Source organism: Atta cephalotes, assembly GCF_000143395.1.
Source record: "Atta cephalotes unplaced genomic scaffold scaffold00030, whole genome shotgun sequence".
Lineage (NCBI taxonomy): Eukaryota > Metazoa > Arthropoda > Insecta > Hymenoptera > Formicidae > Atta > Atta cephalotes.
In genome coordinates this window covers 851,017-865,027 of record NW_012130094.1, presented here as the reverse complement: position 1 = coordinate 865,027, position 14,011 = coordinate 851,017, and positions in this window count along the sequence as shown.

Sequence of the window (14,011 nt, the reverse complement as noted above, 5' to 3'; positions counted from 1 at the left end):
TGCCGCACGATAATAAACTGGTAGCTTGAGCTTTGAACTTGTTTCGATATTACACATTAATTGCTTACAAATTGTCAGATAATTATGTGTGAAAGTCGCCATTGTGTTTCGTTAAAACATCTGCTGAAACTTCTGCAGGTTTGCGAGACACTTTTTTCTTGCTCGTTTCACGGCTGCGTTTAGATCCGGAGTAGATTAATTTAATTGTGTCGGAAAATTTAATTGATCGAGTAAATAAAATTGATCGAGTATTTGTATGCTCCGTTTAATTCTTTGTTCCTTTAAAATTTCCCAATGAATCATGTGAATTTTGTTACGCATATCTGTGCAATGTGTAAAGAATATTTTTATTGAATTTTATTTGAATTGTTTTATTTGATTTTTCTTCACCTAACGAATCTGAAAACGTTTGCTTTTATCATTGTTTCTTGTTACTTTAGATAGCTCGATTATATATTATTGTTGTTACAGTTATTGAACTATAGTAATGATATTTTTATTGATTAATGTAATAGATATGTAATAGTGTGAAAAAAGCATTTATTTTTCTAGTTTCTAGTAATTAATATCGCAATTATATAATTAGTGGTGATATTTTTTGCGGATTGATCGCGTCAAATATTTGTTTCCTATTTGTTTGTTATGACCGATAATGAAGTTTGAACAATGAAATATTTGTATGATTAATTAGCGACCTGATAAGTTGACCTGCCAACGCCAATTTACATGCAGCTAAAAAGTTAATTAAAAGTTAACACATATTTCTCTTTCAGAAATGATCAGAACGTACAATAATGACTATTTGTATTCAATGTAAGCCATTCAAAATTTGAAAATAATAATTAGAAAATAGATCACTTTTTAAATAGAATTATAATTTATATTACACTAAATATTAATTACACTAATATATTACACTAAATATTAATTAAAATGTATACAGATGCGTTCTCTATTTTTCTCAATTTTCTGATTGAAATTTGTTGACGTTACGGTCAGAGCTTAATCGTTTTCCATTTATTTTGCAGCAAATACGTATCAATAAAAATTTAGGACACAAAAAACCGCAAGTTCCAGAGAGAAAAAATTCTTAACTGCAGTGCCATTTTTTTTTTCAAAACGTGACGTGAAACGTAATGTGATTGATGCCGTCACGCATGACAATGCTCTCTCGCGCACGAAGCCATAAAACGTGGAATATAACGCAATTATGCTCTAGATAGTCTAGGTTGCAGATATGAAAAATGCACGTGTAGTCGCTATATTACGTTTACAGGTTCGTAAATGCATATCTGCACACGACACAATTGAGGACTCAAAGCACATACAGTTTGACAAGTTACACGTGATTCCGCATTATTTTTATGGAAAATACGTATTACAGTGCGCGTATATAATTTGAATTAAAAATTTTTTTTAATCCGATTAATATTTATATCGGGTATTAAATATAATACTAAAAAATATATTTATTTTATTACGAATAATTTGTTTATCAAGTCTAAGATCGATTTAAACTCTATGTTAATGCATATTTTATTGATATTTGATATTAATCAAATATAGCATGAATGCAAGTAAAGCTTTTATAAAAATAAATACGACAAAACAGAACACGATCTGATATATTAGTAATTTTTTCTGGCGTCACATAGTCTGATGCAGACAAAACGATCATTATGTTATCTCGAAATCGAGTAATTTCCTCGGCCACACGTCGCACATTCAATATCAATTTATTACCACAATGATGAAGAAAAGTTGTAAATTTTTTTGTTTTCTTGAAATTTTTAATTTAATTATATCATTGAGGAGATTAATTATATCATACGAAGTTTCGAGAGATAATTATAACAGTATTTCTCTATATTTCTCAAAAATATTTTTCTATTTTTAAATAAAGATGAATTAAAAGGGAAAATGCATATATATGTTTGTAAAAATATTTTTAAATTATCTCTGGTAAAATTATAAAATTTCAATATACACAGAAAAATAATAGGATTTATGGAGTATAGGAATGAGAGATTATGATGATGTCGAATAAAGTAATAGATGTACATAACAATTATAAATTAAATGACTCGGGATAGAGAATTTTTCAACATGATAAATCTGTTCTCGTGGGCGAATGATGGATCACGCTATATTCGATGAATTAATTTTAGAGACGTTATCAATGCGTTCATTTTGAATTAATTAAAAAGACTGCTAGACTGCAATCGTGATCCCGTCACGAGATCAAAGATGTAATTTCGATGAAAAGTGATACGAAATCGGCGAGCGTTCTATGATGAATGATTCAAGAGCGCCGGGGTACGGCGCACAGCAGTTGCAGACTCTCAATGTGCGACAATTTTTCTCCCTTCGTTTCCCGTTGATTGCTTTTCCGTTTATATAGGTAGCGACTGCCTCATTCCAGCTCTTCGTGTCAATTGTAAGAAACGGCAAAATGTCATTGAAGCTCCTTTCCTCACGACGGGACTCGCTTGCCGTCGTGCGAAACTACGTGACGACGACAGCTTTCCTACGGTTGCAATAGAAATATCACCAGAGTGGCATTCAGCGACGGTGCAATAACGCGAGCCACGTAAGTATATATTTGCCGACGCGGGCACAATAAATAATTTAAAATCGTCGAATCAGTGACCTACATTTCACATGAGTTCTACAGCGCGATTAAATCGCGCGTACACGACCCATATGATGTATAAAATGATATCGCGCTTGTCCTAACAATTGCATGTGTCGATAATGCGTGTTCATTCTCGCATAAATGATGAAGCTGAAAAGAATGATAAAACGTTCCATCGTGTAATTGATTAGGATAAGAAAAATAGAATAAATCAGAGAAATCGAAACTCGACATGCATTTTCGATTTAAAGCATCGCTTATATGTCCCGAATTCGATAGGGATGAGTGGAAAGAAATCGCGATAATACGACAAATGCGAAAACAGTACTATTGCAGTATATTAGAGTTATAATGATAATCTCTCATTTCTTGAATCTGGTGATAGTCTGATATGACGCTTAGTATTACATTATACGTACATTATAGAACGCACATCGTTTTATAAAAGGTAAATACTACATTACATATTTTCGATGATTTTGATATACTGCGAAATTAATGATTCTTTTTTTGCTGAAATATCTCAAAATTTAACTGGATTCAGATAATTGTTAAATAATTGTAAAATATAATAATTGTAAAATAATTGTTTGGACCATCAAAATAATTAGGACGTTTAAACTGGTTGCTAGAATATTAAACTGTTTGCAGTAGTTATCAACGTTTAAGCATTCTGTATAATTATTTTAATAGCTCAATAAAATTATTTTCAGATTTGTATTTAGATAAATTTTTAAATACTTTAGCAAATCTATTTTTCCGTGTAGGAGAGAATGAGGAAATTGCGGATATCTATAAATAAAATGTTAAAATCGATGATTATTTATCAATTATAGAAGTTTTTATTCAGAAGATATTCGCTTTAAATTACAATAACTAACTTTTATATATTATTAATACAAACAATAATTTTAAACAAAAAATCAATTATTTTGCGGCAAATATTTCCACACGGCAAGAGAGAATTTTATTTTTAATTTAAAATTATACTTTACTTGTTTCTATATTTATATGATAATGGTATAATAAATGATATAAATGTTAATTAATGATATAATAAATGATATAAATGTTAATTATTGTAATTTAAAGCTAAATAACTGGAGTATCTCTGAATAAAGACTTCTATTAATCGCAGTTTTCTCATTCTCTCCTAATTATTTGCACATTTATGTTTAATAATTACAGGAGTTATTTTGCAATGAGAAGAACTCAGTATTTTGCAATGAGAAGAACTTGGACTATGAGAACGTTTCAAATATTATTTGTATCGGGCATTCAGGCAAGTGCAGAGTTAGCGTAATATTTTATGAAACACTTGACCTCTCGATCCGTGCTCCATTCCGTTGCATCGTCTACATTCCATTTAATTCTGCTTAAATTTCTCTGCTTATATTATATTTAATAACTTTTTATTAAATATTCGTGTCAAATAGCTTAGAAAATTTTACTTAGATTTTATTAGCATATAAAAGCTATCTGCTGAGATGTATGCAAAGATAAAATCTCATATGATAAAATGTATAACTTATTATGCGTCAAGTTTTCTACTTTATTTACTATGACGTCAGTTTACTCTACGAGTAGCACTTTTTCACTAACTGACGATTTAAACCCGCCGATCCAATTTTAAACGAAATTTCCGATGGTCAAAGTTGCGAGGCGATAAAACTTCCAATGGCTCTCGAATGAAATTTTATTCGTTGCGTTAGATTGGTTAAACATTCAAAGATTTTATTTTATCTGCGGACTCTGCAGGATCAAACAGGACGAAGTTCTTGAGTTAAACCGAAAGCTATGGTGCGCACCTGGCATGTCCCACTTGCAAAGTTTACATCGACTGAAAAGCAGATGTTTTCATAACTCAGCAAAAAGATGATGTACAGCAATGAATAATGAAAAGAGTATAAGACAAATTTGAAGAGTACACGAAGCGTTTTAATTAAAATCAAATTTAGTATATGAGAAAATATATGAGAAACATACAGTATGTAAAAATTAATGCATGAGAATATACAATACGCTTATAATACTTTACGCTTCGAGTAACCTAACTCGTAAGATACGATATGACAAATCGTCAAAATCGCTGTTCCGCTTGCTATATTTATAAGAGGATGGATAAGGCGACAAAGCAGAAAAGATATTGAAGAAGGCTGAAGATACCATTTGCATGAAATTACATTCAACTTGAGGTACGTCGAAAGTATAAGTGGACCACCACCAATAGTACTCTCGGAAGCTCGCAAGAGAGACGTATAAGAAAAGACACCTATATTTGTGCACACGCGCGCGCGCGCACACACACACACACACACACACACACACACACACACACACGCGCGCGTACACAGTCGACAGACTACATCGGATTACATACGCCATCGGTAGTGATGGGAGTGATACGCCCACAACAATTGATAAAGGATTTAAGAATATAAGACTATTAGTGTGAATTACGGATGGATACCACAGAACGAATATGTAGATAGCTTAGCATTCACGTGTTAAGCATTATCTCATATATACACGAAAAAGGTTTTACTGCAATATTTAAAAATTTACCTGCACTTAAAAAATGTACTAAATTTTAATAAATATTTATTTCAATGTAGTATTAACTAAATATTTATTAAATGTAAACATATATTTATTTAATACAAAAACAATTAATTTAATTTAATTGTTATTTTTCATTGAGTAAATATTTATTAATAAATAAAAAAAACATTTCATTAGCATTATTGAAAAAAATATGTATTAAGATTATTAACGATTTAGTAATTTTTTGTCGCAATTAATGTAGATATAAATCTGAAAATAATTTTAAATTTGGACCATCAAACTAATTATGTAGGGCATTCAAATTAGTTACTAAAATGTCAAAACTTTTTGCTACGTTACTTATTAAACTTGAGTTCTCTATATAATTATTTTGATATAATTATCATTTTTTCATTGAGTAAATATTTATTAATAAATAAAAAATGTTTAGTTAGCATTATTGAAAAAAATATGTATTAAGATTAATAATGATTTAATAATTTTTTGTCGCAATTAATGTAGATATAAATCTGAAAATAATTTTATTTGGACCATCAAACTAATTATGTAAGACATTCAAGTTAGTTGTTAAAATATCAAAAGTTTTTGCTACATATTTATTAGCTTGAATTTTCTATATAATTATTTTAATAGTCCAACAAAATTATTTTCAGATCTGCATCTAATTAAATTTTTAAATACTTGAACAAAATCTTTTTTATTTACTTCTTCTAGAAAGGGAATTTACATTTAGAAAATATTAAATTTATATTATCACACATTTTCTTCCTGCAATACATATTTTAATGTAATCTCAGAGAGAGCGCACATGCCGCACGTAAATTTACGCGCGTGCTCTATAATTAATGCAATTATCCTTCTGTGGTTTTGCGCAACAGCCTCGTCTAAAATATACCGATGACATTAAATTTGATGACCGATAGTCGAATACGTTCATTGTTTGTTAGGAAGATTACTATTGGCTCTTGCACCCGTTGCACGCAGGTCGATACATCGAAAGTCTAGATGCTTCTGTCGGCCCGTCACCTATTTATTCCCTTCATTCTCAATCACTTTCGTATCAACATTCACGTGTCTAGAGCTCATGCGTAAAGGATAGTAAACAGAGTGCGTGGGCGTGTTTCATGCTTGGCGCGTCAATATGTCAAGGCGTGTAAATACGCTGCCGCATCTGTCGCGGTGCGAAAAGGTGGATGTAATCAGATTTTCTCTCAGTCTCTTCGCTTTTTCCTCCATTTTCCGCTGCATCATGCCTACGGGATTACAATGTAAGAGCGTCACGTCTCACGGTGCCCTACGGTGTGCTATGAATATGCAATCGTACGGAGCGCATAAGAGTAATCCTCACGCCGTATGCGATTCTCCTGACACGTAACGTATAACATTAGCGATGCGCAATATTACGTGAGAAAGAGTATCACCGAACGATTTAAAAGTCGCATGGAATGATGAGGTTGCAATTTGCTATCTTGTGGTGCGCGATATCGATAAATTCCTCACGTCGGATGTGCCAACAGAATTCAGAACTGAAATTGCCACAAAATTTTTTTGTTCGTATTCTAACTATAATCTGCAAGCTATCGGAAAACTATGGAATAGGCTTCCTGTTTCTGTCACGAGCTTTTGAAAGTTTTGTCCGTGTTTTTTTGAAAGCGCGTTTCGACAATTAACGATCGTGAAAAGCGCAAATACAACGACAGCGCCTTTTACAGGTTATACAAAGTACCTATATCAGGCCACACATATCTACCATTCTTTTTTCTCGAAAACGGATAGTGTCCGAAGTTTGAAAAAAATTTTCATTACTAAATCCTATATATCTAAACTATCATCTCTGACGGTGCCATTTCGGTTTTCGCAACTATCGGAAATAGAATAAATTTGGGTCAAGTTTGGAATTTTAAATAGGAACATAGATTCGAATAGAATATCGTTGGATATAGGTCTTTTAAAATTAACTTTTATTTACATTTTTTTTTTATATCGCTTATGGCTTACGAAAGTGATTTAGAAAAATAAAGAAAATAAATGATTTAGAAAAATTGTTTAGAAAAATAAAGAAATATCATAAATTACGAATCATCCAGACATTAAAAGTTTGCGAGTTTAAATTAAAATTTTTTAAATCAAATTTTATAGAATGAATCGAATGATATTTGTGTTTTTAGGAATAAAGTGAGAAGTGGAGAAAACTGTAACAATCTTCAACAATTTTTAATTGAAAATAGATGATTTTTGGTCTATACATTTAGGTCTATACATTGAAAAGAAATATTTATAAATTGAAAAGTTTTTAATATTTTTTTATCACATAAGATTTGATTTTAAAAATGCTAACCTAAACCTTAAACCTAAACAACTTTTGAGAGATGTTTGAACAAATAGATAATTCATAATCTGCGACATTATTTTTCTCAAAAGTAATAAAAAAAGAATTTAAGCAAAAATTGTTTGTCTCTAGAAGATCCATTCGACGATATTCTACTTGACCTATGTCTCTTTAAAATTTCAGACTTAATTCACATTTATTTTACTTTTGATAGTTAAGGGAAAATCAGAATGCCATTGTTAGATCAGAGAGGCTTTCATAATGAAAATTTTTTGATTACATCCATTTTGAATATATCTAATTTTTGATCTATATCCATTTTGGAGGGTAAAGGATAATATGAATAATCTGATACACCCTGTATATGCGCGCACGTGTTTGTATGTGACTATTGGGATCGTGAACAAAACGAAGCATCGTCGTTACGGGCAGTTTAAAATGTCTCCCATTTTTATAAAATGTGACCATAGAGAAAGAAAGAGAAACATAGGCAAAGCATAGTGGGAAAGCGAAAAGATAATCGCGCTGAATATTACGCGGTGTTATTTCATTAAATACGGTGATTTTGTTGCCATGTTATATATGATGTTTCACCCAGGCCATTATAATAGTTTCAAAACATCAACGAGCGGTGAATTTGAATTTCAGACATTAGGCGATCCTTAATTGTGTAGAATAAATGGAAGCACGATATTCTTCACTTAGGAAATGCTCACAAAAGGCATGTTATAGGCATTATAGTTGCAGCAGACAGCGATATAAATCATACCTTTCTCTGTTGTGAAAAACGAAATGCTTTTTTGTGAAGGTGTTTAATGTAAATCTTACTGCATTATTGCGGTACGTTTTGTCACGCGGAGAATAAAACGTAAAACTTTTTATATTCTGTAAAGATAACGCAAAAGTTTTATATCTTTTTATCTGTTTTCATGATTATATTGTTATATTATCGTCTGATGGTTCAAATATATATTTTCAATTTCAATACAATATATATATATATATATATATACATATTTTTAACCGCAATGACTATATGTATACTTAACTTGCACCCTTTGTGAAAATAAATTATTGATCGCAAACTTTCTATTTATGCTAAATAAAATATTTTATTTATAACTGCAGATAAAAGCTTTTTAGATTTTGCGATCCTATTAAATCTAGTCAAGTAATCTTGATACTTGTATTTGTAATCCTTCTTGCTTTTGTTTCAATCTCAGTCCCTCACTTCAAAAGTAACACAACTTAAAAAAAAATGTGATTTTTAAATTTCCATTACGAATGTGAGTTAGGTAAATATTACTCTATCAATTATTAAATGTGAACTAACTTCTTCATAAAAAAAATCATTAAAATGTCTCAACTCAAAAAGGGTGATTTAAAGAACTCGTCAAAATCTTTGTAACTTAAATAGAAAATATTTTAAATGAAATATTAGTAAGAAAACAAATTATACGTTAAATAGATCCGAATAGACCAGCAGGATTATTTGATTAATCAATCATTTTTTGTCAAATTGAAAAATAGTTTTTCCATTTTCTGGGAAACTTAATTTTTTTAATTGTCACTTTTGAGAAAGTGATATGATTTGTTTATATTGTTTGAAATCCTCAAAAATTGCTTCAAAACGAGATAAATAATAAATACCTATATATAGTTATTTTTCGGATGTTGAAGATAAAAGTGAAAAATCCAAGTGTAAAAAATGCAAGCAGGACGAATAGATTTTCCTTTTATTTTTCTATTTTCATTTGTCCTATGCAACCGACTATCATTCAATATCACGAAATATTACTGACAGTCATGCGACAACATTTAGAGCGAATATGCATTTTCCGCTTTCAGCCGTGGTGCTCCTGGCTTGCTTCGTCAGCACAAATACGGACTTCCATCAACGTCGCACAAAGGAACGGTCGAGTATCCTCCGGCTACGAGGATAGCGAAGAGTTGTTCGATATGCGTCTTTGTCTCGCGCGTTCACTCCGTGACAAATTGTCTGGTCCGAGGACTTTTCCGTACCAGTTACGTTCGTAATGTGCATCACACTACAGTTTCCGTATTCGCGAGCGGATCCGAAAACGGCGAGCGAGATCCACTAACTTCTAAGTACAGTGCGCCAGTACCTTCTGTGAATGCGTCATTAAATTTTTCCAAGTACAAATACGCTTATACTCGTTCCCAGGGAAAAACTTTATGGAATAAATACAGAAAAGAACTTAAAGAACTAAAAGAACTTCCTCTTAGTTTCTTGGATTATAAAGTCTATTATAATCAGAAAATCTAATATGCATTTGCACGCTTTTTATGATATATTTTAAAATATTTTAAGAGCGATAGAAAGAAACGCAAGTACAGCATTTATGGGTCTAAATGATAACTTAATAATATTTCAGTAGCTGGTATATTAAATATTTTAAAATAAATCTCTGCAAAACAGATAAAGTTTTTCTACTTCGTTATATTAGACAATGAGAATGTTTGAGCTTTATCGAAAATACTTTTTATATAATATTTTTCCGATAACGTGAATGATAATCGCGGTGTCCCGATCAGAAAAATCTCATGTTTCAATTTGTTTCATAGCGCAGCAGACAATGCATAGAATTCTTCGTGTAATTTCCCACTTTATGGAGGTATCCGATAAAAATCTCATCCGATTCCGCGCGGTTTCCTCGTAAGCTCGCTCCGAGACTATCGATTTCTCATTTGCCGCCCTTGCACAGGTATTCTATGAAACTGTTTTTATTAGCTACGAAAAGTGCGCTGTCATAATCAAATTTTACAACTAGAACTCCCTTACTAGTGAATACCGATCGAAACTCTGTCCTTTCAAGTACGAAATTGATTTAAAAAATGGAAATTTTAGAATGACATTGCTTCATGTTATAATATTGAATAGATACAATGCTAAGCGACATTATTATTTCGTAATCTATTTTGCATCATGCAGTTAACGAAAGAAACATTTTATAATTATAACAATGTTTTTAATTCAACTACATTACATATAATATCGTTACGTGATATCAGTCATCTAACAATTAGAATGTTGATTATGTATTTTTGAAAGCGTGACTATCATTATGATAAATAAATAGAATTGATTTTTTTTTGTGAAAAGAAAATATGAGCATCTTTCCACAAAGAATCCCGCACAAATTTTACAAAAAATGGATCTCGGTCAAATTGCTTTAAATTTTAATATTTTGCAGTTCATATCAAGATTAAAGTTTTTCATGGATACAAATTTCCAAATGTCTTATTGTTAGTTTTTGCTCTAGGACTTTCTAGAAAAGTCTTTATATTTTATAAGAAAAAGTATGAAAACTCGACATAAATCTTTTTTACTACCCTTGTACATGTATCAATGGTATGTTTATGATTTTAATTTTGCGCCCATTTTCAAAATTACTCGAAACGAATGATGTAAATATAACGAATGTAAATATAACGTCTCATTCTTTAGAGATGCTTGATTTACATGAGTCCTCCCCTTGCTTCTCACAAACACTGTATTGGATTTTCGTGAATCTTCTTGTTATTTTACAAATCCTAATATGCTTCTTAGAATTAGAAAATAAAATAAAGCTTTTTTCCAAGATGTTTTATACCGTAATAATATTTTCCGAAATATTGAAAAATATGATACATTTTTCTTGATCTTATATCCATTTTTTGCATGACATATGAGTAGACAATATATATTCATGATGTATTATTATACATAACTAATGTTAATAAAAAAATTTATTTGGATTATTTTTTCGTATAAGATGTAATGATCTTCTGAAAGTCCTGCAGCAAAAATTAAAACATTTGGAGGTGCCAGTGAGGACTTTTAATCAGTTTGACATAAATTAAAATATTAAAATATTAAAATTTGAAACAATTGAGCAAAACTCATTTCCCATAAGATTTGTGCGGGGTTTTTTTTAAATTGCAATCATAAAAACTGTGATATACATGTAAATACGTGCTATTCTTAGATCAGTTATTGTTTTCCATAACAAAATTTAGCAATACAGAATTAACGTACTTATATCAAATACTTCAATTTCGACCAACTCACGTCTATATGATCGTCTATATTTCGATGATTTTGCTGCTGTTCTGCAGCCAAAAGCTCTGGAGATCTTCTTTCCATTCTCCGTTAGAGACGATCACGAAAAATATACCCGATTGAACGGCATTCTAGGCGAGAATTGCAGTAAGAACAACAGCATTGTTTACCGCTGCTGCAACAATACAGAAGTCGCTGTCAGCAACTTGGCTATTATAAAAGGAAACTTATAAACAAGAGTTATATCTTTTAGTTTACAGTTTACTTTAGATTTTCAAACAAAATGACAAAATCTCTCATTTAATTTGTTTGAAGAAACAATTTTATAAAACAGATGTAATGAGGAGATTATATATAATTTATGATCATTTATGTTATAATTGCATTTATAAAAAATTTATACATATATGGTAAAGTTATTTTATAAATGATAGCAATAGAATGCAGAGCATATTCGCTGCCTTCGGGCAGTAAGTAAAATTTATCGAAGTAGATAGTATGGAATGCGATAAACGGCTCGATTTCCTGCAAATCGATTCACTTATCGTACGGCTAGCGTACCTGAACCAAGCGGCACTGCATGCTTCAAAGGCCGGCTTCTTCGTTATTACGCTGCATGATTTATGAATCAGACACGACGAATCCAGTTTATGCAAATATTATTGCAGCTGAATTGGTTTGGCAGCAAGCCCGATTGCGCGTATTGCTGAATCTTCCAATGTTCATTGGGGATGTCTTCAAACGTCGCCAACATCGCTGCATCGTTTTTCCCTTGGGAAGATCCATTCGAATTCTGACCTGTGTGGCTACTAGGTATTTCAGAAAATAATTAGGCCGAACACATTTGGCATGCATCCACCAAAACAGTTTCGCTAATTGTGAAAAATTAAATATGGATTTAAGGCATGTTCGTAATTGAGTAAATGGCCACCGATGATTTACGGAGCTTTTACCTCTCATATGAAAACATTGGCAAATACTGTATGCACTGCTAATAATATATGCGCAATCGTTAATTTATTTTTAAATTAATTTTTGAAATTTAATGGAAATATAAATAATTAATTAATTTTGTTAATTTTGGAAAAATATAAAGAATATTCCATCATTTTTTTGAGATAGAAAGATAATAAAAAACTAATTTACTTAAACATATAGTTATATAGTTACTAGGCGTACCGTATGCCAGGCGTATAGCCGTAAATTAACCGAAATGTTTCGAAAGAATAATTCAACAAGCTCGTCTGAAAAAGTTCAGTTTCAGAACATAATCATTTGCAGTGTGATACAATCGCTGTCACGTAACTTGATCAAAAACGTATGGCGACATGGAAAAAGAATAATGAAAAGCTTGGAACGTGGAAAATCACTTTGCCGGGAGAGATTATCGGCCGACAATGCCGAGATAAAACGTTGAAGGTTCGCGAGATGTGGAGCAATCGCGCCATTTTGTAAAAATTTGTGACGTCATTCTCGATTCGTGACGAATATTAAATTAGAGAATTCCATTCAATATTTCCAACGATATTTCGCTTTAGGAAAAAAATTTTTAAATTACACTTACTTGCGCACGAAAGAGAGAAGGAGCCGTAATATTGGTATCTCTAAATGATACATTTCGCAATTCCAATTGCGATTCTGAGCAGGAGATACTTTTCCTGTTACAAAAATCAGTTAACAAATGATTTTATCAATACTTATATGCTGACATACTAATGATATTTAATTATATGCTGAGATTACCAACAAAAAATCACAGTTATAACGATGTAATATTAATTTAATTAATTTCTAAATCATTTGATATATATTATAAAATAGTTTCACAGAATTTAGAAAGATGCATAATCAATTTTGTATACAAAGTAATTGCTAATGACCTTCTACTGCAATACTTCGAATCTAATTTACTTTGTGTGCACGTAACGATATCGCGCTTTTCAGGTCAGTAAAGCATTAACTCAAAATCTGAACTAAATAGTCCACGTTTCATGTTATATTTTACAGTTACGTGCTATTTCAAAATTTTATTTCTAATCTGTCTAATTGAATAATTACATTGTAAAAAAGTTACATGTAAAATTGCAACAGTTATATAGTGAATAATTTTTGGACCCACTATTAAAGGTGTATACTTACATACATAAAGTTATAACTTTCAAATAAAATTATTCTTCTTCATAATAACTAAACAATTTAAAAAAATAATTTATAATTGAAATTAAGTTTATAGACTTTATAGAATATTTACATATTAATTTGTTAACAAATTATGTACAATTATTTTTCTTACGCTATATTATTAATATGTATGAACATAAAAATGTGAATAATATGTATAATACATTATCTTATATAATATTACAAAAATTTGTAAATTTATACATAAACTATCAAATAATACTATTATTATTGTAAG